The following is a 24,566-nucleotide window of genomic DNA, read 5'->3' as shown; positions in this document are numbered from 1 at the left end:
CCCTGTTAGTATTACCTTATTAGTCTGGTTGGAGTATTACGGTACACTACAACTCCCCTCTTCCTGGGTGGGGGAAAGGTACATACTGAGGGTGTATTTAGGAGCTAAGGCAAGGAATGTGGCCCTGGCATCTTCACCATCAGCAGTAATTCGGGGAACAGGGTGAGCTAGGGCACCCCTAGCATTAGGGACAGGGAAGGAGCCCCTGGTTCTAGGACACCTGACAACAGAGCCATGACACATATATTATTATTCTGTGGTGGCAAGTGGAGGACATTATTATTTCTGTAATATAATTTACTTTTCAAGAGACTGTTTTCCATGGGAGTAACATGGGTCCGATCACTTGCAGGACAGCACTATGCTGCTTTTTTTCATTTGGCATAATGTAGAAGTCAGGGAGAAAGTGGGAAATGTGCTCTGGAAGAGATCAGCTATAAATGACTGTTATTTCCTGCAGAGACAAGACCTGGCAGGAAGAAGTGATGGCGGTCTGAGCAAGATGAAGATGAAAAGTGAAGAAGAAGGACTTCATCCAGAGACGTCACTGTATCACATTTACCTGCCCACTTTACACTATATACAGAGCTCCTGTGTATATTGTCACCAGTGATCCCTGTATTACCTGTACACTATATACATAGCTCCTGTGTATAATGTCACTAGGAATCCCTATATTACCTGTACACTGACATTATACCCTATACTGTACATTGCACACTCCTGTGTATAATGTCACTGGTGATAACAACAGTGTTGTTAGTGTTGTCATTTTTATTCATGATCAGTATTGTAGAATTTGATCACTATGTTGTGGTACTATGTGGTTTGGTCACGTTGTGGCTGTATTTCTCCCTTGTATGTGGCATTATTCAGTCACTATGTGGTGGCAATATCTGGTCTGGTCATGGTGTGGTGTTATTTGTTCCGTGCATGTGGTAATATTTGGTCTGGTCACAGTGTGGGGGTATTTGCCCTTTGTATGTGGTATTATTTGGTCACTATGTAGTGGAATATGTAGTTCAGTCATGATGTAGCGGTATTTCTCTCTTGTATGTGGTGTTATTATAACTTCTTTTAACTAAAGAACAGCTCAATGCAAACTACTATAATTGTACATCCCAGTTATGATGTGTGAACAATAGATGTACACAAGCCGCCTGTGTTTTACAGTCAGTGCTTCTCGATAACGGTGATAATAGCTAACAGGTATTTGCATATAACTGTAGGGTGGACCCCTGGAGTCAATTCCACCTGTGGGCCCCAGACACCCCAGTCCGACCCCGCTTGGAAGTATCTATATGTCATGGTTGGGAAGGATTTCACGACCTTCGATGTATGGGTACATCCTGATAATTTTGTGCACACAATAGTTGCCAGGTGTTTAGCGAATTTGACAGCTGACATGCGGCTCTCAATGCCAGGAGTTTTGCCGGCATGGCTCCCTGCAATGTAACTCCCTAAATGCTGCGATAGATACATTTAGAAGGCAGGAGAGGTCATTCGGTGCCATGGTGACCCAACATCATCATGACAACAGCCGTGTCATCAGGGTTAGCAAGCTTGCTAGATCATATGCAAAGCATTGTCTAAGAAGCTTGTGTCGTCAGTGCAGCACTGACAAATTATAAAGCATTGCAACGCTAATGCATTGTAATGCTTTATAATAGCGATCAGACTGCAAAAAGCGAAAGTCTCATGGAAAGACTAAGTAAAAATGTAAAAGAAACCTGTAAAAATATATTTTTTTAAAAGTCATAAAATGATAAAAATATATTCTACCCATAAATAAATAATTTTATGAAAAGAATAAATAAACAAAAAAAATTTAGTTTGGCATCGCTGCATCTTGAACGGCCTAACTTATAAAATGGTCTCACTAGTTAACCTCTTCAGTGAACACTGGAAAAAAAATAAAAATAAAAACAAGGCAAAAAGCTATGCTGTTTCATAATACCGCTGAATAAAAGTGAAATAAAACAAGATAAAAAATCAATAAAAATGGTATAGCTGAAAACGTCATCTTGTCCCACAAAAATTTTTTTTTCTATAAACAATTTTTATTGTGTAAAAGTGATAAAACACAAAAAAATGATATAAATGTGGTATCGCCGTAATAGTACTGACCTGAACAATAAGGCTGCCTTATCAGTATTACCACACATGGAACGGCATGAAACCCCCCAAAAATATAATTCCTGAATTGCTGGTTTTGTTCATTCAGCCTCCCAAAAATCATAATAGAAAGCGATCAAAAGATGTAATTTTCTTGAAAAACACAAAACACAAGCCCTCACATGATTCTGTCGGTGGAAATATGGAAAAATTATAGTTCTAAATATTTGGAGATGAAAAAATTATTTTTTGCAAAATTAAAATGTCAGCAGCCAAGTATAAAAAAGATACAAATTTGCTATCGCCCTTATTGCCCACATCCGAAAAATAAAGTCGTCTAATCACTTTTACGAGGAACGGAGTAAAAAATAAATGAAACTAATTCTTCACTTGCTGTTGATTTATTTATTCTGCCTCCCAAAGATCGCAGTAAGGCTTGGTGCACATTTATTCTACGCTTACTCCGGGGTTTCCGTGTAAATCTCTGAAATTCGTGATTCAGACGGAACCTCCAGGGAAAGATTCCCTGTAATAAGGCAGATGGGGACACTGTTGATGCAGTCTGGCCTATGATCCATCTTTTCAGGCATGCATAAAATTGCCATCGTCCACAGTTTTGTGCACCTCAGAAAAAAGGACACGGCTAAATAGAGGCCAGAAGGAGTCCAGACTAACTGTGTTGACTCATTATAGTGAATGGATCCCTCAAGGGTTTTTAGATGAAAACTCGATGTAAGTGCTCAGCATAGAACGCAGGCTAAATGTGATCCCCAACCTTATGTAAAATGTTCTCTATAAAAGCTTTAATTCAATCCAGAAAAAAACACCCCCTCCCCTTTCAATTAAAAAATGTCCCCACTGAGATCCAATATCTGTTAATGGAAATATAGGGGGCTTTCACATTACTGATAATACAAAAACTCTGCAAAAATGTTTTGGCTCCTGATTAGTGATGAGCGAACGTGCTCGCCACTGCTCGTTACTCGCCCGAGTATCGCTATGCTCGGCGTACTCAGCGAGCAGCGAGAATTTCCGAGATTATTCGACGGTAACTGCAGTCTCCACCCAGCAGTTTTGGCGGACTTTAGAGACCCAATCATGGGGCAGGGATTGTCTGCCAGGCCATGGAATGCCGCAGCCATCTTTGTTGTGGTCATGCAGTGATTGGCTGGGCCGCACTGCATCATCCTGAGTATAAGAGATCTGGCGCCGCCCTGCTCGACGCATTCTGTTCCTGTTTCAGCGAGAGTAGGGAAAGCTGGTGCCGAAATAGGGTCAGACTCGTGGTTTTTAGAGGTAGTGTAGGTTTGCAACTCTTACATCCACAACTCCTGAGAAACCAACAGTCCTTTTTAGGGCTAATTCGTGGGTCCCGATATTGCAGTGCTAGGTAGGCAGGGCACAGCATATCCACATCAGTGCAAGGCCTGCAGGCACTGTGTGTGCGTCCTTTGGTCCCACTGCATCCCTCCCAAAGCTCCTTAACTGCCTGCTGCTGCTGCTGCAGCAGCTTATTTACTTTTATATCTTTTTTTTTGTTCCCAAAAATCCCCCCCCCCCAAAAAAAAATACAGTCTGTTCTGTCAGACTGAGGCCTGTTGAAAAATTATAGTTTGTCAGGCATACGTAGCATAGTTGTGTGTGCTACCCTTGTGCCCCCCCTTTTTTTTTCGGTGTTTTAAATTCACCGAAAAAGACCTCATATATCTGCGTGCTCCAAGTTTGGTCATTGCGAGGCCGGTGTATTTTTGGGGGGCTGTGTGATACTCAAATTCTATACAGCGCTATTTAGCCTAAGAAAATTGAAAGGCCACAGATTTGCCAGCGTGGTATTTCTGTTACAGCCTTCATATATCTCTGCTCCAAGTTTTGGCATTGGTGGCTGGTGTACTTATTTTTTGACTGTGTGATATTCAAATTCTATACAGCGCTATTCAGCCTAAAAAAAATTTGAAAGGCCACAGATTTGCCAGTGTGGTATTTCTGTTACAGCCGTCATATATCTACTAAAATGCTTGTGCATGCCCTCATCATCTCCCACCTTGACTACTGCAACATCCTTTTCTGCGGCCTCCCTGTTACCACCCTTGCACCTCTCCAGTCCATTCTGAACTCTGCTGCCCGACTAATTCATCTCTCTCCTCGCTACTCCTCTGCTTCCCCCCTCTGTAAATCTCTTCACTGGCTCCCATTCCCTCAGTGTATCCAGTTCAAATTACTAATACTGACCTACAAAGCCATCCACAACCTGTCTCCTCCATATATCTCTGACCTAATCTCCAGATATCTTCCCTCACATGATTTCTGGTCCTCCCAAGACCTCCTTCTCTCCTCCACACTTATTCGCTCCTCATCCAACCGCCTCCAAGACTTCTCCCGAATATCCCCCATCCTCTGAAATTCTTTGCCCCAACACGTCCGACTATCAACCACATTCGGATCCTTCAGACGGAACCTGAAAACCCATCTCTTCAGGAAAGCCTACAGCCTGCACTGACCCCGCTGCCGCCTCATCACTACCGAAGCTACCATCTCACCAACACTGGAGCTCCTGCAACCCTCAACCTAATGTCTCCTTCCCCATAATCCTGTAGAATGTAAGCCCGCAAGGGCAGGGTGCTCGCCCCTCTGTATTAGGCTGTGATTGTTAGTTTGTTTACTGTAAGTGATATCTGTAACTTGTATGTATCCCCTTCTCATGTAAAGCACCATCGAATCAATGGTGCTATATAAATAAATAAATAATAATAATATATCTCTGCTCCAAGTTTTGTCATTGGAGGCCGGTGTACCTATTTCTTGGCTGTGTGATACTCAAATTCTATACAGCGCTATTCAGCCTTAAAAAAATTTGAAAGGCCACAGATTTGCCAGTGTGGTATTTCTGTTACAGCCGTCATATATCTCTGCTCCAAGTTTTGGCATTGGAGGCTGGTGTATTTATTTTTTGGCTGTGTGATACTCAAATTCTATACAGCGCTATTCGGCCTAAAAAAAAATTGAAAGGCCACAGATTTACCAGTGTGGTATTTCTGTTACAGCCGTCATATATCTCTGCTCCAAGTTTTAGCACTGAGGCTGGTGTACTTATTTTTGGGCTGTGTGATACTCAAATCCTATGCAGCGCTATTTCGCATAAATTAACTTAAAAAAAAAATTGAATACAGTCAGTTAAGTCAGGCTGAGGCCTGCCTGGTGTTTACATTTGAAAAATCGTAGATTTGCAGGCATACTGATCACATTTTATTTCGCTACTAATAAAGACATTTGTGTTGAGCTTAGGGACTGCGGTCAGTACAGGTACCACCTCCTTCAGAGCTCGTCCCATGTTGCTCCTAAACCACCAGTTCATAACAGACTCCCTAGTCTTGTAGAAACAAGAGTATTTTTGACCTCACTGTGCTCTTTTGTGTCTTCAAGTTTCTTGGTGGTGTGTGAACAGGTTCCTACAGACTTGTTCAATGTGCAAGTAGCCCATGTGTTTCTGGTTCTCTCTTGTTAGTGTACATTTTGAAACTCTGAAACCCTTTCTAGCACCTTGGAAAGATATGAATAAAGCGTTGTCTTTTTTCCAAGGGTTAGTGACAGAAAGGTATTCTAAAAGACATCTTCTAAAACCTAAGGTATGTAGTTTTTCCTCCTTTTGGTTAGTGGGATTAGGGAGGAAGGAAGGAAGAACTATTTCTTGTGTCCTATGGAAGTTTGAGGCAACCTTGGGCAAGTAGGCCGGATCTGGCCTAAGTACTACCCTGTCGTCCAAAACCTGTGTGTATGGGGGATTCTAGATAGTGCCTGCATATCTCTGATTCTACGGACCGATGTGATAGCCACTAAAAAAGCTACCTTGAGGGATAGGATTTTAATTGAGGCAGATATCATAGGTTCAAATGGAGGCTCCGTCATAGCCGTAAGGATTAAGTGCAAGTCCCATGGGACAAAAACGAAACCCTGTGTATGGGCCTAGATCTCCCAACCACTTTAATAAGTCGGGATATCCAGTAATTTCTTGCAATGTCATAATTAAATAATGCACCAAGGGCCAAGACTTGTCCTTTCAGGGTACTAGTAGCCAGACCTAATTCAAGGCCCTTCAGCAAGAATTCAAGAATCTGCCCTATAGGTATCCCTTTTTTGGCTTTAAGATCATAAGTGGCTAGAAATTGACTCCAGGTTCGTAACTGATTTTCTACTTTTTAGAAGCGTATCTATCAGATTGGGGAAGAATCCTTTATCCTTTAATATTGCCCTTTCATACTCCATGCCGTCAGCTGGAGCCCTGCTTCTCGTGGGTGATTGACTGGACCCTGGACAAGAAGATCTGGAAGATTGGGAAGTACACAGGGGTCGCAGACTGACATTGTCCTCAACCATAAAAACCAAGCCCTCCTGGGCCAAAATGGGGCCATTAATATAATCCTCGCCTTGTCTTCTCAGCTTTTCCTTGCTACCAGTGGCAACAGAGACAATTGGGGAAAGGCGTAGGCCAGATTGAAATCCCACATCCGCAGGAAGGCGTCCACCACAAGGGGATTTTGCTTTGGGTTTAGAGAACAGAATTGTTTACTTATCTGTTCCTTCTGGTGGCAAAAAGGTCTATGACTGGTTGACCCCATAGGCGGCCAGTCTGGCTGAAGACAGCTCCATTCAGACACCACTCTGCCTGCTTCAGCGGCGTCTTGCAGCTTAGAAAATCTGCTGTGGTGTTGTCTTTTCCTTTGATGTGGAGTGCTGTCAAAGATAGAAAATGTCTTTCTGCTGTCTGAAAAGGCATTTTGTTATTTCCATCAGAGCCTCAGATCAGGCCCCACCTTGGTGGTTGATATAGGCCACTGTGGCTTGATTGTCTGAGAGGATTCTGACATGGTAACCCTGCAGGTATACAAGGAGTTTTTTAACTGATAGCTCTACTGCCAATAGTTCCTTCAGTTTGGAAGAACCTTCTACCTGGGAATCCCATTGTCCCTGAATCACCATATGCCCCATATGGGCCCCTCATCCCGAGGGACTGGCGTCACTAGTTACTATGCGAGATATGATATTTTCCCAGGGAACCCCTGAAGACAAATTATCCCTGTTAAGCTGCCATTTTAAAGAGCATACGGCAGATGGTCGAAATGTTATTTTTCCTTGTAGGGACCCCCGCAGAGCCCTGTCATAAAATAAAACATCCTTCTTAAGACCTCTTGTGTGAACCTGAGCCCATTTGATGACCGGAATACAAGACATTAGGGAACCTAGAAGGGACATGGCCTGCCTATGGGTCATGGAGGGTCTATTTACTGCCCGCTGAACCTGATGATGGAGGTGATTTATTTTGTTAGTTGGCAGACGACACTCTTGATTCTCTGAATCTAAAATGAGACTGAGAAATTGCTGGACCCTCAAGGGCTGTAACTGGGATTCTTACGAGTTTACTAGCCAACCCAGGTGTTCTAGAGAGGATGAAGACACAAAAGAGAATAGTAAAACCAAAAACACTCAGTTTGAAAAAATGTTGCAGTAATCCGCAAGTGCTAGTAAAAGTTGTAAAAAACAGGGTATTTGGTTGATACGTTTTTTGCAAAAAATGTATACTAAGCTGCTCTACCAATCTTCACGGTATACCCTTATCAGAGCAGTCCTAACTAATGTATGCAATCCCTATCTGATGTATTTAAAAACCTGATCATCTGTATATAACCTGTGTGAACAGGGTTCAGAGAGGAAAAAATCCATGTGTGCATACAGGGTAGAACAGCTTTTGTGCAGATAGCCCAAGAGGAGTGGTGGAACTCCCCAGTCTTGTAGACACAAGAGAACAATTATGGAAACAGGAACACATGGGCTACTTGCACAGTGAACAAGTCTGTATGATCATGTTCACACACCACCAAGAAACCTGAAGACACAAAAGAGAATAGTAAAACCAAAAACACTCAGTTTGAAAAAATGTTGCAGTAATCCGCAAGTGCTAGTAAAAGATGTAAAAAACAGGGTATTTGGTTGATACGTTTTTTGCAAAAAATGTATACTAAGCTGCTCTACCAATCTTCACGGTATACCCTTATCAGAGCAGTCCTAACTAATGTATGCAATCCCTATCTGATGTATTTAAAAACCTGATCATCTGTATATAACCTGTGTGAACAGGGTTCAGAGAGGAAAAAATCCATGTGTGCATACAGGGTAGAACAGCTTTTGTGCAGATAGCCCAAGAGGAGTGGTGGAACTCCCCAGTCTTGTAGACACAAGAGAACAATTATGGAAACAGGAACACATGGGCTACTTGCACAGTGAACAAGTCTGTATGATCATGTTCACACACCACCAAGAAACCTGAAGACACAAAAGAGAATAGTAAAACCAAAAACACTCAGTTTGAAAAAATGTTGCAGTAATCCGCAAGTGCTAGTAAAAGATGTAAAAAACAGGGTATTTGGTTGATACGTTTTTTGCAAAAAATGTACAGCAAAAAGTACAGCCAAGAAGCAACGAAGAGTGGTGGTGGTGGGAGACTCACTACTGAGAGGCACCGAAGCAGCCATCTGCAGACCGGACATAACTGCAAGAGAAGTATGCTGCCTTCCAGGTGCGATGATCAAAGATGTGACCGATAGGATACCAAAGCTCTTCAGCTCCAAGGACGTCCACCCATTTCTTCTGATACATGTTGGCACCAATGACACGGCAAGGAAGGACCTACCGACAATCTGCAAGGACTTTGAAGAGTTGGGGAAGAAAGTAAAGGAACTGGATGCACAGGTAGTTTTTTCTTCTATCCTTCCAGTAGACGGGCATGGCACCAGGAGATGGAACAGGATCCTTGATGCAAACAACTGGCTAAGACGATGGTGCAGACAACAAGGATTTGGATTCCTGGACCACGGTGTGAATTACTGGTATGATGGACTCCTCGCCAGAGACGGACTACATCTCAACAAACCTGGGAAACACACATTCGCCAGAAGACTCGCTACACTCATCAGGAGGGCGTTAAACTAGAAGAAGAGGGGACGGGAAGAAAAACATTAGACTCGAACAAAGACGACCCAGGAAAACATACTCAGAAGGGAGGTAAGAACATTTCTAAAACAATCCACAGTGAGGAGATTGGAACAAAACAAAATCCTCTAAACTGCATGCTCGCAAACGCCAGAAGCCTGACAAACAAGATGGAAGAACTAGAAGCAGAAATATCTACAGGTAACTTTGACATAGTGGGAATAACCGAGACATGGTTAGATGAAAGCTATGACTGGGCAGTTAACTTACAGGGTTACAGTCTGTTTAGAAAGGATCGTAAAAATCGGAGAGGAGGAGGGGTTTGTCTCTATGTAAAGTCTTGTCTAAAGTCCACTTTAAGGGAGGATATTAGCGAAGGGAATGAGGATGTCGAGTCCATATGGGTTGAAATTCATGGAGGGAAAAATGGTAACAAAATTCTCATTGGGGTCTGTTACAAACCCCCAAATATAACAGAAAGCATGGAAAGTCTACTTCTAAAGCAGATAGATGAAGCTGCAACCCATAATGAGGTCCTGGTTATGGGGGACTTTAACTACCCGGATATTAACTGGGAAACAGAAACCTGTGAAACCCATAAAGGCAACAGGTTTCTGCTAATAACCAAGAAAAATTATCTTTCACAATTGGTGCAGAATCCAACCAGAGGAGCAGCACTTTTAGACCTAATACTATCTAATAGACCTGACAGAATAACAAATCTGCAGGTGGTTGGGCATTTAGGAAATAGCGACCACAATATTGTGCAGTTTCACCTGTCTTTCACTAGGGGGACTTGTCAGGGAGTCACAAAAACATTGAACTTTAGGAAGGCAAAGTTTGAACAGCTTAGAGATGCCCTTAATCTGGTAGACTGGGACAATATCCTCAGAAATGAGAATACAGATAATAAATGGGAAATGTTTAAGAACATCCTAAATAGGCAGTGTAAGCGGTTTATACCTTGTGGGAATAAAAGGACTAGAAATAGGAAAAACCCAATGTGGCTAAACAAAGAAGTAAGACAGGCAATTAACAGTAAAAAGAAAGCATTTGCACTACTAAAGCAGGATGGCACCATTGAAGCTCTAAAAAACTATAGGGAGAAAAATACTTTATCTAAAAAACTAATTAAAGCTGCCAAAAAGGAAACAGAGAAGCACATTGCTAAGGAGAGTAAAACTAATCCCAAACTGTTCTTCAACTATATCAATAGTAAAAGAATAAAAACTGAAAATGTAGGCCCCTTAAAAAATAGTGAGGAAAGAATGGTTGTAGATGACGAGGAAAAAGCTAACATATTAAACACCTTCTTCTCCACGGTATTCACGGTGGAAAATGAAATGCTAGGTGAAATCCCAAGAAACAATGAAAACCCTATATTAAGGGTCACCAATCTAACCCAAGAAGAGGTGCGAAACCGGCTAAATAAGATTAAAATAGATAAATCTCCGGGTCCGGATGGCATACACCCACGAGTACTAAGAGAACTAAGTAATGTAATAGATAAACCATTATTTCTTATTTTTAGTGACTCTATAGCGACAGGGTCTGTTCCGCAGGACTGGCGCATAGCAAATGTGGTGCCAATATTCAAAAAGGGCTCTAAAAGTGAACCTGGAAATTATAGGCCAGTAAGTCTAACCTCTATTGTTGGTAAAATATTTGAAGGGTTTCTGAGGGATGTTATTCTGGATTATCTCAATGAGAATAACTGTTTAACTCCATATCAGCATGGGTTTATGAGAAATCGCTCCTGTCAAACCAATCTAATCAGTTTTTATGAAGAGGTAAGCTATAGACTGGACCACGGTGAGTCATTGGACGTGGTATATCTCGATTTTTCCAAAGCGTTTGATACCGTGCCGCACAAGAGGTTGGTACACAAAATGAGAATGCTTGGTCTGGGGGAAAATGTGTGTAAATGGGTTAGTAACTGGCTTAGTGATAGAAAGCAGAGGGTGGTTATAAATGGTATAGTCTCTAACTGGGTCGCTGTGACCAGTGGGGTACCGCAGGGGTCAGTATTGGGACCTGTTCTCTTCAACATATTCATTAATGATCTGGTAGAAGGTTTACACAGTAAAATATCGATATTTGCAGATGATACAAAACTATGTAAAGCAGTTAATACAAGAGAAGATAGTATTCTGCTACAGATGGATCTGGATAAGTTGGAAACTTGGGCTGAAAGGTGGCAGATGAGGTTTAACAATGATAAATGTAAGGTTATACACATGGGAAGAGGGAATCAATATCACCATTACACACTGAACGGGAAACCACTGGGTAAATCTGACAGGGAGAAGGACTTGGGGATCCTAGTTAATGATAAACTTACCTGGAGCAGCCAGTGCCAGGCAGCAGCTGCCAAGGCAAACAGGATCATGGGGTGCATTAAAAGAGGTCTGGATACACATGATGAGAGCATTATACTGCCTCTGTACAAATCCCTAGTTAGACCGCACATGGAGTACTGTGTCCAGTTTTGGGCACCGGTGCTCAGGAAGGATATAATGGAACTAGAGAGAGTACAAAGGAGGGCAACAAAATTAATAAAGGGGATGGGAGAACTACAATACCCAGATAGATTAGCGAAATTAGGATTATTTAGTCTAGAAAAAAGACGACTGAGGGGCGATCTAATAACCATGTATAAGTATATAAGGGGACAATACAAATATCTCGCTGAGGATCTGTTTATACCAAGGAAGGTGACGGGCACAAGGGGGCATTCTTTGCGTCTGGAGGAGAGAAGGTTTTTCCACCAACATAGAAGAGGATTCTTTACTGTTAGGGCAGTGAGAATCTGGAATTGCTTGCCTGAGGAGGTGGTGATGGCGAACTCAGTCGAGGGGTTCAAGAGAGGCCTGGATGTCTTCCTGGAGCAGAACAATATTGTATCTTACAATTATTAGGTTCTGTAGAAGGACGTAGATCTGGGTATTTATTATGATGGAATATAGGCTGAACTGGATGGACAAATGTCTTTTTTCGGCCTTACTAACTATGTTACTATGTTACTATGTTACTATACTAAGCTGCTCTACCAATCTTCACGGTATACCCTTATCAGAGCAGTCCTAACTAATGTATGCAATCCCTATCTGATGTATTTAAAAACCTGATCATCTGTATATAACCTGTGTGAACAGGGTTCAGAGAGGAAAAAATCCATGTGTGCATACAGGGTAGAACAGCTTTTGTGCAGATAGCCCAAGAGGAGTGGTGGAACTCCCCAGTCTTGTAGACACAAGAGAACAATTATGGAAACAGGAACACATGGGCTACTTGCACAGTGAACAAGTCTGTATGATCATGTTCACACACCACCAAGAAACCTGAAGACACAAAAGAGAATAGTAAAACCAAAAACACTCAGTTTGAAAAAATGTTGCAGTAATCCGCAAGTGCTAGTAAAAGATGTAAAAAACAGGGTATTTGGTTGATACGTTTTTTGCAAAAAATGTATACTAAGCTGCTCTACCAATCTTCACGGTATACCCTTATCAGAGCAGTCCTAACTAATGTATGCAATCCCTATCTGATGTATTTAAAAACCTGATCATCTGTATATAACCTGTGTGAACAGGGTTCAGAGAGGAAAAAATCCATGTGTGCATACAGGGTAGAACAGCTTTTGTGCAGATAGCCCAAGAGGAGTGGTGGAACTCCCCAGTCTTGTAGACACAAGAGAACAATTATGGAAACAGGAACACATGGGCTACTTGCACAGTGAACAAGTCTGTATGATCATGTTCACACACCACCAAGAAACCTGAAGACACAAAAGAGAATAGTAAAACCAAAAACACTCAGTTTGAAAAAATGTTGCAGTAATCCGCAAGTGCTAGTAAAAGATGTAAAAAACAGGGTATTTGGTTGATACGTTTTTTGCAAAAAATGTATACTAAGCTGCTCTACCAATCTTCACGGTATACCCTTATCAGAGCAGTTCTAGAGAGGATATAGACCTTTCTAACTGGTAGATCTAAGTAGTAGTCATCTAAGTATGGAATAATCAAGATGTCTGATTCTCGAAGTTGGGCCATCATTTCAGAGATTAGTTTTGTAAAAACCCGTGGTGCTGCTGAAAGACCAAAGGCGAGAGCTTTATACTGGAAATGCCTGACTATGCCATTTATGGAGACGGGTACTCTCAAGAAGCGTTGGTAATCTAAGTAAATGGGTACATGGAAGTACACATCTTTTAAATCTAAAACCACCATGAAACAGTTTTGAAACAACATCTTTATTGTTGAGCCAACTGTTTCCATCTTAAAGGGTCGAGCTACCAGAAATCTATTAAGGGACTGAAGGTTAATGATGGTCTTATAAGACTTGTCCGGCTTCTGGACCAAGAACAGGGGAGAGTAAAAACCTCTACCCTCCTCAGAAGCCGGTACCTCCACCAGGACCCTTTTTCGGCACAATTAGATGACCTCAGACTCTAAGGCAGACTGTTCTATCAGGGAGGAACGGAGCGGAGTCATCTTGAAATTATCCCCTGGGGTCCCATAGAACTTAAGTTCAAATCCCGTGGATATCATGCCCTGCACCCAACTGCGGTTGGTGATAAGAGACCAGAATGGATAAAAGGCAGACCATCTACCTCCCAAGGGAGCCGCTAGTCATTGAGATGTTTTTTTTGTTCCTGCGATGAACGCCTGAACATGAAGCCTGTACCTCTCTTCTTCTTGTCATCCCATTTAGAACGGTCCCTTGACGTTCCTTTTTTACTTAATCTTCTCCTGCTAAAAGGACGTCAGAAGGAAGAGGATGATGGCTTGGGAAATCTCTTTTTCTCATCCCCTGCTTTATCCAGCAATTCATCCAGGACGGAACCAAAGAGGTATTCCCCTTCACACGACATGGCACAGAGCTTAGATCTTGCTTGGATATCTCCTGGCCAGCATTTTAGCCACAGCGCTCTGCCGGCTGCGTTGGAGAGACCAGCTGTCCTTGCCGCCATCCTAACCGAATCAATTGAGGCATCTGACAAGAAAGCTGCAGTTTCCTGAATTGTTGGACGGGCTCCCAGAATCGTCTCTCGAGGTGTTCCTTCTTTGAGCTGAGACTCAAGTTGGTCCAGCCAGACCATCATAGATCTGGCTGCACAAGTGGACGCCACAGCTGGCCTCATGGATCCGGCTGCCATCTCCCAGGTTCCTTTAAGGAAAATGTCTGCATTTCTATCTAGAGGATCTTTAAGGGAGCCCATATCTTCAAAGGGTAGGGAGGATTTTTTAGATGCCTTTGAAATTGCTGCATCTAATTTAGGGGCTTTATCGCAGAGATTAACGGCTGGGTCATCAAAAGGGTATCTCCGCTTGAGGGCCGGAGGCAAGGAGCCCCTCTAATCCAGCCTTTTCCACTCGCAGAGGATCAGACCCTGAATCTTCTCATTCAGGTGAAAAGATCTATGTTTCCTTTGATCTAGACCCTTAAACATGACATGCTGTATGAACATTTCAGGTCTGGGTTCTACTATCCCCATTGTTCCCCTAGCCACTTTCACAAGTTTATTCACCCGGTCTAGGGGCAGACAGAAGCGGCCCGAATCTTCTTCAGATGAAGAGGCCGATAGAGATGAATCAGATGAAATTTCATTCCTCCTCCAGTCTACTGATGAGTCTGATTCTGGGAGATCCTTCTGCCTATAACTCTCTCCATGGGACAGGGATTTTATAGACTCCCTTACTTCTGTTCTGATAATTTTTTTCATACTTGAAGCAAAGTTAGGAGTCTCTTCGGCCACCTGAGGGGAACATTAACGGGAAATAAGGGCCATCTAGGAGCTACATTGTCTCCCCTCCCCCTTCTTAAGCCTCACCGTCTGTTGGATACAGGGGGGCATAATCTCTTTGGACAAGAGTCCAGTAAGGGGCATCCACAGAGGGCGCATTCCCTGTGCCTTGCCTTATCTGTGCATTTCTTCCCCTAAGAATAAAAAGATAAGGGAGAGGATGCATCACTCAGAGAACATTCATGAAGATCACTCAACAGTGTCTGCAAAGATAGGTACCGGAATACGAGGAGGGAATTTTTCAGCCAATGTCATTCGCCTGGTAGAACTCCTGCGGCTGGATCTGTCACTCAGCTGGCTACTTCCATCCCGACTCTTCCGCGGGGCGTGGGGCATAGTCTGCTGGACTGCAGCTTCAACTGGCTGCACAGTGTGCAGCTGCTCATCCTCCATTGTGAGAAACATGGGCCAGAAGCAGGGATCCCTCCGTCTGAGGGCCCTATATACCCTTCTCCATTCTGGATTGACAGGTAAATCTGCACCTCCCCCCAGCATCCCTCGTTCCTGCACATGCTGATCAGTTTCTAATGGAACCGAATCTGGTCTTTCTATATGGCGGCAGCCATTTCCCGGTTCCAGAAATCCCCCACGCATGTGCAAAAGGGAGCCAGCGCCGGTGACCCAGAAGTACACATCAGCCCCGCCCCCCTGATGCCACCCAGCAATCCCTGGCGGCAATGACCGTGCCAGGGGCCACTCCGGGACACCGGAAGAGACCCGCACATGCCTCTGGAATCCACCACCGCCCGGGACACATAGAAACCCAGCATCCAGGAGCTTAGGGAGCCTAGGGAATACTTACCTCAGTGCTGGTCACTTCTGCAGACAGCGATCCTCCGGACCCTGCTCCCTGCTGCTCGCTCACTGCCATGCCACCATGGAGGAGCACTGTGGCGCTTCCAGGACCCCCGCACCTGGTTGAGGTAGGAGACCGCCCTGCTACCTGAGTTGACCGGCTGGGCCTGGGATCTGAAATCATATAGGCATCTGTAGGGATCTGTCCCATCAGGAACAGGAAACCAACTGATGCGTGGGAGAGGTGCCGCCCTTTTGTATCTGTAGGTTTCCTGTTCCTGAAGGGTGGATCCCCTCTCTCGTGGTGCTGTTATGGGAGTCCGAATAAAATTCCCTTTCTTCTGCTACTTTGGCTTAACCCCATCCTCCACTCCCCAGTGCATTCCTCTGTGGTATGTGTATATTTGTATGTTTGGTATTTTCTGTTACCCCTGTTAGTATTACCTTATTAGTCTGGTTGGAGTATTACGGTACACTACAACTCCCCTCTTCCTGGGTGGGGGAAAGGTACATACTGAGGGTGTATTTAGGAGCTAAGGCAAGGAATGTGGCCCTGGCATCTTCACCATCAGCAGTAATTCGGGGAACAGGGTGAGCTAGGGCACCCCTAGCATTAGGGACAGGGAAGGAGCCCCTGGTTCTAGGACACCTGACAACAGAGCCATGACACATATATTATTATTCTGTGGTGGCAAGTGGAGGACATTATTATTTCTGTAATATAATTTACTTTTCAAGAGACTGTTTTCCATGGGAGTAACATGGGTCCGATCACTTGCAGGACAGCACTATGCTGCTTTTTTTCATTTGGCATAATGTAGAAGTCAGGGAGAAAGTGGGAAATGTGCTCTGGAAGAGATCAGCTATAAATGACTGTTATTTCCTGCAGAGACAAGACCTGGCAGGAAGAAGTGATGGCGGTCTGAGCAAGATGAAGATGAAAAGTGAAGAAGAAGGACTTCATCCAGAGACGTCACTGTATCACATTTACCTGCCCACTTTACACTATATACAGAGCTCCTGTGTATATTGTCACCAGTGATCCCTGTATTACCTGTACACTATATACATAGCTCCTGTGTATAATGTCACTAGGAATCCCTATATTACCTGTACACTGACATTATACCCTATACTGTACATTGCACACTCCTGTGTATAATGTCACTGGTGATAACAACAGTGTTGTTAGTGTTGTCATTTTTATTCATGATCAGTATTGTAGAATTTGATCACTATGTTGTGGTACTATGTGGTTTGGTCACGTTGTGGCTGTATTTCTCCCTTGTATGTGGCATTATTCAGTCACTATGTGGTGGCAATATCTGGTCTGGTCATGGTGTGGTGTTATTTGTTCCGTGCATGTGGTAATATTTGGTCTGGTCACAGTGTGGGGGTATTTGCCCTTTGTATGTGGTATTATTTGGTCACTATGTAGTGGAATATGTAGTTCAGTCATGATGTAGCGGTATTTCTCTCTTGTATGTGGTGTTATTATAACTTCTTTTAACTAAAGAACAGCTCAATGCAAACTACTATAATTGTACATCCCAGTTATGATGTGTGAACAATAGATGTACACAAGCCGCCTGTGTTTTACAGTCAGTGCTTCTCGATAACGGTGATAATAGCTAACAGGTATTTGCATATAACTGTAGGGTGGACCCCTGGAGTCAATTCCACCTGTGGGCCCCAGACACCCCAGTCCGACCCCGCTTGGAAGTATCTATATGTCATGGTTGGGAAGGATTTCACGACCTTCGATGTATGGGTACATCCTGATAATTTTGTGCACACAATAGTTGCCAGGTGTTTAGCGAATTTGACAGCTGACATGCGGCTCTCAATGCCAGGAGTTTTGCCGGCATGGCTCCCTGCAATGTAACTCCCTAAATGCTGCGATAGATACATTTAGAAGGCAGGAGAGGTCATTCGGTGCCATGGTGACCCAACATCATCATGACAACAGCCGTGTCATCAGGGTTAGCAAGCTTGCTAGATCATATGCAAAGCATTGTCTAAGAAGCTTGTGTCGTCAGTGCAGCACTGACAAATTATAAAGCATTGCAACGCTAATGCATTGTAATGCTTTATAATAGCGATCAGACTGCAAAAAGCGAAAGTCTCATGGAAAGACTAAGTAAAAATGTAAAAGAAACCTGTAAAAATATATTTTTTTAAAAGTCATAAAATGATAAAAATATATTCTACCCATAAATAAATAATTTTATGAAAAGAATAAATAAACAAAAAAAATTTAGTTTGGCATCGCTGCATCTTGAACGGCCTAACTTATAAAATGGTCTCACTAGTTAACCTCTTCAGTGAACACTGGAAAAAAAATAAAAATAAAAACAAGGCAAAAAGCTATGCTGTTTCATAATACCGCTGAATAAAAGTGAAATAAAACAAGATAAAAAATCAATAAAAATGGTATAGCTGAAAACGTCATCTTGTCCCACAAAAATTTTTTTTTCTATAAACAATTTTTATTGTGTAAAAGTGATAAAACACAAAAAAATGATATAAATGTGGTATCGCCGTAATAGTACTGACCTGAACAATAAGGCTGCCTTATCAGTATTACCACACATGGAACGGCATGAAACCCCCCAAAAATATAATTCCTGAATTGCTGGTTTTGTTCATTCAGCCTCCCAAAAATCATAATAGAAAGCGATCAAAAGATGTAATTTTCTTGAAAAACACAAAACACAAGCCCTCACATGATTCTGTCGGTGGAAATATGGAAAAATTATAGTTCTAAATATTTGGAGATGAAAAAATTATTTTTTGCAAAATTAAAATGTCAGCAGCCAAGTATAAAAAAGATACAAATTTGCTATCGCCCTTATTGCCCACATCCGAAAAATAAAGTCGTCTAATCACTTTTACGAGGAACGGAGTAAAAAATAAATGAAACTAATTCTTCACTTGCTGTTGATTTATTTATTCTGCCTCCCAAAGATCGCAGTAAGGCTTGGTGCACATTTATTCTACGCTTACTCCGGGGTTTCCGTGTAAATCTCTGAAATTCGTGATTCAGACGGAACCTCCAGGGAAAGATTCCCTGTAATAAGGCAGATGGGGACACTGTTGATGCAGTCTGGCCTATGATCCATCTTTTCAGGCATGCATAAAATTGCCATCGTCCACAGTTTTGTGCACCTCAGAAAAAAGGACACGGCTAAATAGAGGCCAGAAGGAGTCCAGACTAACTGTGTTGACTCATTATAGTGAATGGATCCCTCAAGGGTTTTTAGATGAAAACTCGATGTAAGTGCTCAGCATAGAACGCAGGCTAAATGTGATCCCCAACCTTATGTAAAATGTTCTCTATAAAAGCTTTAATTCAATCCAGAAAAAAACACCCCCTCCCCTTTCAATTAAAAAATGTCCCCACTGAGATCCAATATCTGTTAATGGAAATATAGGGGGCTTTCACATTACTGATAATACAAAAACTCTGCAAAAATGTTTTGGCTCCTGATTAGTGATGAGCGAACGTGCTCGCCACTGCTCGTTACTCGCCCGAGTATCGCTATGCTCGGCGTACTCAGCGAGCAGCGAGAATTTCCGAGATTATTCGACGGTAACTGCAGTCTCCACCCAGCAGTTTTGGCGGACTTTAGAGACCCAATCATGGGGCAGGGATTGTCTGCCAGGCCATGGAATGCCGCAGCCATCTTTGTTGTGGTCATGCAGTGATTGGCTGGGCCGCACTGCATCATCCTGAGTATAAGAGATCTGGCGCCGCCCTGCTCGACGCATTCTGTTCCTGTTTCAGCGAGAGTAGGGAAAGCTGGTGCCGAAATAGGGTCAGACTCGTGGTTTTTAGAGGTAGTGTAGGTTTGCAACTCTTACATCCACAACTCCTGAGAAACCAACAGTCCTTTTTAGGGCTAATTCGTGGGTCCCGATATTGCAGTGCTAGGTAGGCAGGGCACAGCATATCCACATCAGTGCAAGGCCTGCAGGCACTGTGTGTGCGTCCTTTGGTCCCACTGCATCCCTCCCAAAGCTCCTTAACTGCCTGCTGCTGCTGCTGCAGCAGCTTATTTACTTTTATATCTTTTTTTTTGTTCCCAAAAATCCCCCCCCCCCAAAAAAAAATACAGTCTGTTCTGTCAGACTGAGGCCTGTTGAAAAATTATAGTTTGTCAGGCATACGTAGCATAGTTGTGTGTGCTACCCTTGTGCCCCCCCTTTTTTTTTCGGTGTTTTAAATTCACCGAAAAAGACCTCATATATCTGCGTGCTCCAAGTTTGGTCATTGCGAGGCCGGTGTATTTTTGGGGGGCTGTGTGATACTCAAATTCTATACAGCGCTATTTAGCCTAAGAAAATTGAAAGGCCACAGATTTGCCAGCGTGGTATTTCTGTTACAGCCTTCATATATCTCTGCTCCAAGTTTTGGCATTGGTGGCTGGTGTACTTATTTTTTGACTGTGTGATATTCAAATTCTATACAGCGCTATTCAGCCTAAAAAAAATTTGAAAGGCCACAGATTTGCCAGTGTGGTATTTCTGTTACAGCCGTCATATATCTACTAAAATGCTTGTGCATGCCCTCATCATCTCCCACCTTGACTACTGCAACATCCTTTTCTGCGGCCTCCCTGTTACCACCCTTGCACCTCTCCAGTCCATTCTGAACTCTGCTGCCCGACTAATTCATCTCTCTCCTCGCTACTCCTCTGCTTCCCCCCTCTGTAAATCTCTTCACTGGCTCCCATTCCCTCAGTGTATCCAGTTCAAATTACTAATACTGACCTACAAAGCCATCCACAACCTGTCTCCTCCATATATCTCTGACCTAATCTCCAGATATCTTCCCTCACATGATTTCTGGTCCTCCCAAGACCTCCTTCTCTCCTCCACACTTATTCGCTCCTCATCCAACCGCCTCCAAGACTTCTCCCGAATATCCCCCATCCTCTGAAATTCTTTGCCCCAACACGTCCGACTATCAACCACATTCGGATCCTTCAGACGGAACCTGAAAACCCATCTCTTCAGGAAAGCCTACAGCCTGCACTGACCCCGCTGCCGCCTCATCACTACCGAAGCTACCATCTCACCAACACTGGAGCTCCTGCAACCCTCAACCTAATGTCTCCTTCCCCATAATCCTGTAGAATGTAAGCCCGCAAGGGCAGGGTGCTCGCCCCTCTGTATTAGGCTGTGATTGTTAGTTTGTTTACTGTAAGTGATATCTGTAACTTGTATGTATCCCCTTCTCATGTAAAGCACCATCGAATCAATGGTGCTATATAAATAAATAAATAATAATAATATATCTCTGCTCCAAGTTTTGTCATTGGAGGCCGGTGTACCTATTTCTTGGCTGTGTGATACTCAAATTCTATACAGCGCTATTCAGCCTTAAAAAAATTTGAAAGGCCACAGATTTGCCAGTGTGGTATTTCTGTTACAGCCGTCATATATCTCTGCTCCAAGTTTTGGCATTGGAGGCTGGTGTATTTATTTTTTGGCTGTGTGATACTCAAATTCTATACAGCGCTATTCGGCCTAAAAAAAAATTGAAAGGCCACAGATTTACCAGTGTGGTATTTCTGTTACAGCCGTCATATATCTCTGCTCCAAGTTTTAGCACTGAGGCTGGTGTACTTATTTTTGGGCTGTGTGATACTCAAATCCTATGCAGCGCTATTTCGCATAAATTAACTTAAAAAAAAATTGAATACAGTCAGTTAAGTCAGGCTGAGGCCTGCCTGGTGTTTACATTTGAAAAATCGTAGATTTGCAGGCATACTGATCACATTTTATTTCGCTACTAATAAAGACATTTGTGTTGAGCTTAGGGACTGCGGTCAGTACAGGTACCACCTCCTTCAGAGCTCGTCCCATGTTGCTCCTAAACCACCAGTTCATAACAGACTCCCTAGTCTTGTAGAAACAAGAGTATTTTTGACCTCACTGTGCTCTTTTGTGTCTTCAAGTTTCTTGGTGGTGTGTGAACAGGTTCCTACAGACTTGTTCAATGTGCAAGTAGCCCATGTGTTTCTGGTTCTCTCTTGTTAGTGTACATTTTGAAACTCTGAAACCCTTTCTAGCACCTTGGAAAGATATGAATAAAGCGTTGTCTTTTTTCCAAGGGTTAGTGACAGAAAGGTATTCTAAAAGACATCTTCTAAAACCTAAGGTATGTAGTTTTTCCTCCTTTTGGTTAGTGGGATTAGGGAGGAAGGAAGGAAGAACTATTTCTTGTGTCCTATGGAAGTTTGAGGCAACCTTGGGCAAGTAGGCCGGATCTGGCCTAAGTACTACCCTGTCGTCCAAAACCTGTGTGTATGGGGGATTCTAGATAGTGCCTGCATATCTCTGATTCTACGGACCGATGTGATAGCCACTAAAAAAGCTACCTTGAGGGATAGGATTTTAATTGAGGCAGATATCATAGGTTCAAATGGAGGCTCCGTCATAGCCGTAAGGATTAAGTGCAAGTCCCATGGGACAAAAACGAAACCCTGTGTATGGGCCTAGATCTCCCAACCACTTTAATAAGTCGGGATATCCAGTAATTTCTTGCAATGTCATAATTAAATAATGCACCAAGGGCCAAGACTTGTCCTTTCAGGGTACTAGTAGCCAGACCTAATTCAAGGCCCTTCAGCAAGAATTCAAGAATCTGCCCTATAGGTATCCCTTTTTTGGCTTTAAGATCATAAGTGGCTAGAAATTGACTCCAGGTTCGTAACTGATTTTCTACTTTTTAGAAGCGTATCTATCAGATTGGGGAAGAATCCTTTATCCTTTAATATTGCCCTTTCATACTCCATGCCGTCAGCTGGAGCCCTGCTTCTCGTGGGTGATTGACTGGACCCTGGACAAGAAGATCTGGAAGATTGGGAAGTACACAGGGGTCGCAGACTGACATTGTCCTCAACCATAAAAACCAAGCCCTCCTGGGCCAAAATGGGGCCATTAATATAATCCTCGCCTTGTCTTCTCAGCTTTTCCTTGCTACCAGTGGCAACAGAGACAATTGGGGAAAGGCGTAGGCCAGATTGAAATCCCACATCCGCAGGAAGGCGTCCACCACAAGGGGATTTTGCTTTGGGTTTAGAGAACAGAATTGTTTACTTATCTGTTCCTTCTGGTGGCAAAAAGGTCTATGACTGGTTGACCCCATAGGCGGCCAGTCTGGCTGAAGACAGCTCCATTCAGACACCACTCTGCCTGCTTCAGCGGCGTCTTGCAGCTTAGAAAATCTGCTGTGGTGTTGTCTTTTCCTTTGATGTGGAGTGCTGTCAAAGATAGAAAATGTCTTTCTGCTGTCTGAAAAGGCATTTTGTTATTTCCATCAGAGCCTCAGATCAGGCCCCACCTTGGTGGTTGATATAGGCCACTGTGGCTTGATTGTCTGAGAGGATTCTGACATGGTAACCCTGCAGGTATACAAGGAGTTTTTTAACTGATAGCTCTACTGCCAATAGTTCCTTCAGTTTGGAAGAACCTTCTACCTGGGAATCCCATTGTCCCTGAATCACCATATGCCCCATATGGGCCCCTCATCCCGAGGGACTGGCGTCACTAGTTACTATGCGAGATATGATATTTTCCCAGGGAACCCCTGAAGACAAATTATCCCTGTTAAGCTGCCATTTTAAAGAGCATACGGCAGATGGTCGAAATGTTATTTTTCCTTGTAGGGACCCCCGCAGAGCCCTGTCATAAAATAAAACATCCTTCTTAAGACCTCTTGTGTGAACCTGAGCCCATTTGATGACCGGAATACAAGACATTAGGGAACCTAGAAGGGACATGGCCTGCCTATGGGTCATGGAGGGTCTATTTACTGCCCGCTGAACCTGATGATGGAGGTGATTTATTTTGTTAGTTGGCAGACGACACTCTTGATTCTCTGAATCTAAAATGAGACTGAGAAATTGCTGGACCCTCAAGGGCTGTAACTGGGATTCTTACGATTTTACTAGCCAACCCAGGTGTTCTAGAGAGGATGAAGACACAAAAGAGAATAGTAAAACCAAAAACACTCAGTTTGAAAAAATGTTGCAGTAATCCGCAAGTGCTAGTAAAAGTTGTAAAAAACAGGGTATTTGGTTGATACGTTTTTTGCAAAAAATGTATACTAAGCTGCTCTACCAATCTTCACGGTATACCCTTATCAGAGCAGTCCTAACTAATGTATGCAATCCCTATCTGATGTATTTAAAAACCTGATCATCTGTATATAACCTGTGTGAACAGGGTTCAGAGAGGAAAAAATCCATGTGTGCATACAGGGTAGAACAGCTTTTGTGCAGATAGCCCAAGAGGAGTGGTGGAACTCCCCAGTCTTGTAGACACAAGAGAACAATTATGGAAACAGGAACACATGGGCTACTTGCACAGTGAACAAGTCTGTATGATCATGTTCACACACCACCAAGAAACCTGAAGACACAAAAGAGAATAGTAAAACCAAAAACACTCAGTTTGAAAAAATGTTGCAGTAATCCGCAAGTGCTAGTAAAAGATGTAAAAAACAGGGTATTTGGTTGATACGTTTTTTGCAAAAAATGTATACTAAGCTGCTCTACCAATCTTCACGGTATACCCTTATCAGAGCAGTCCTAACTAATGTATGCAATCCCTATCTGATGTATTTAAAAACCTGATCATCTGTATATAACCTGTGTGAACAGGGTTCAGAGAGGAAAAAATCCATGTGTGCATACAGGGTAGAACAGCTTTTGTGCAGATAGCCCAAGAGGAGTGGTGGAACTCCCCAGTCTTGTATACACAAGAGAACAATTATGGAAACAGGAACACATGGGCTACTTGCACAGTGAACAAGTCTGTATGATCATGTTCACACACCACCAAGAAACCTGAAGACACA

Source organism: Ranitomeya imitator, chromosome 3, assembly GCF_032444005.1.
Source record: "Ranitomeya imitator isolate aRanImi1 chromosome 3, aRanImi1.pri, whole genome shotgun sequence".
Taxonomy (NCBI): domain Eukaryota; kingdom Metazoa; phylum Chordata; class Amphibia; order Anura; family Dendrobatidae; genus Ranitomeya; species Ranitomeya imitator.
This window is presented reverse-complemented; position numbering follows the sequence as displayed.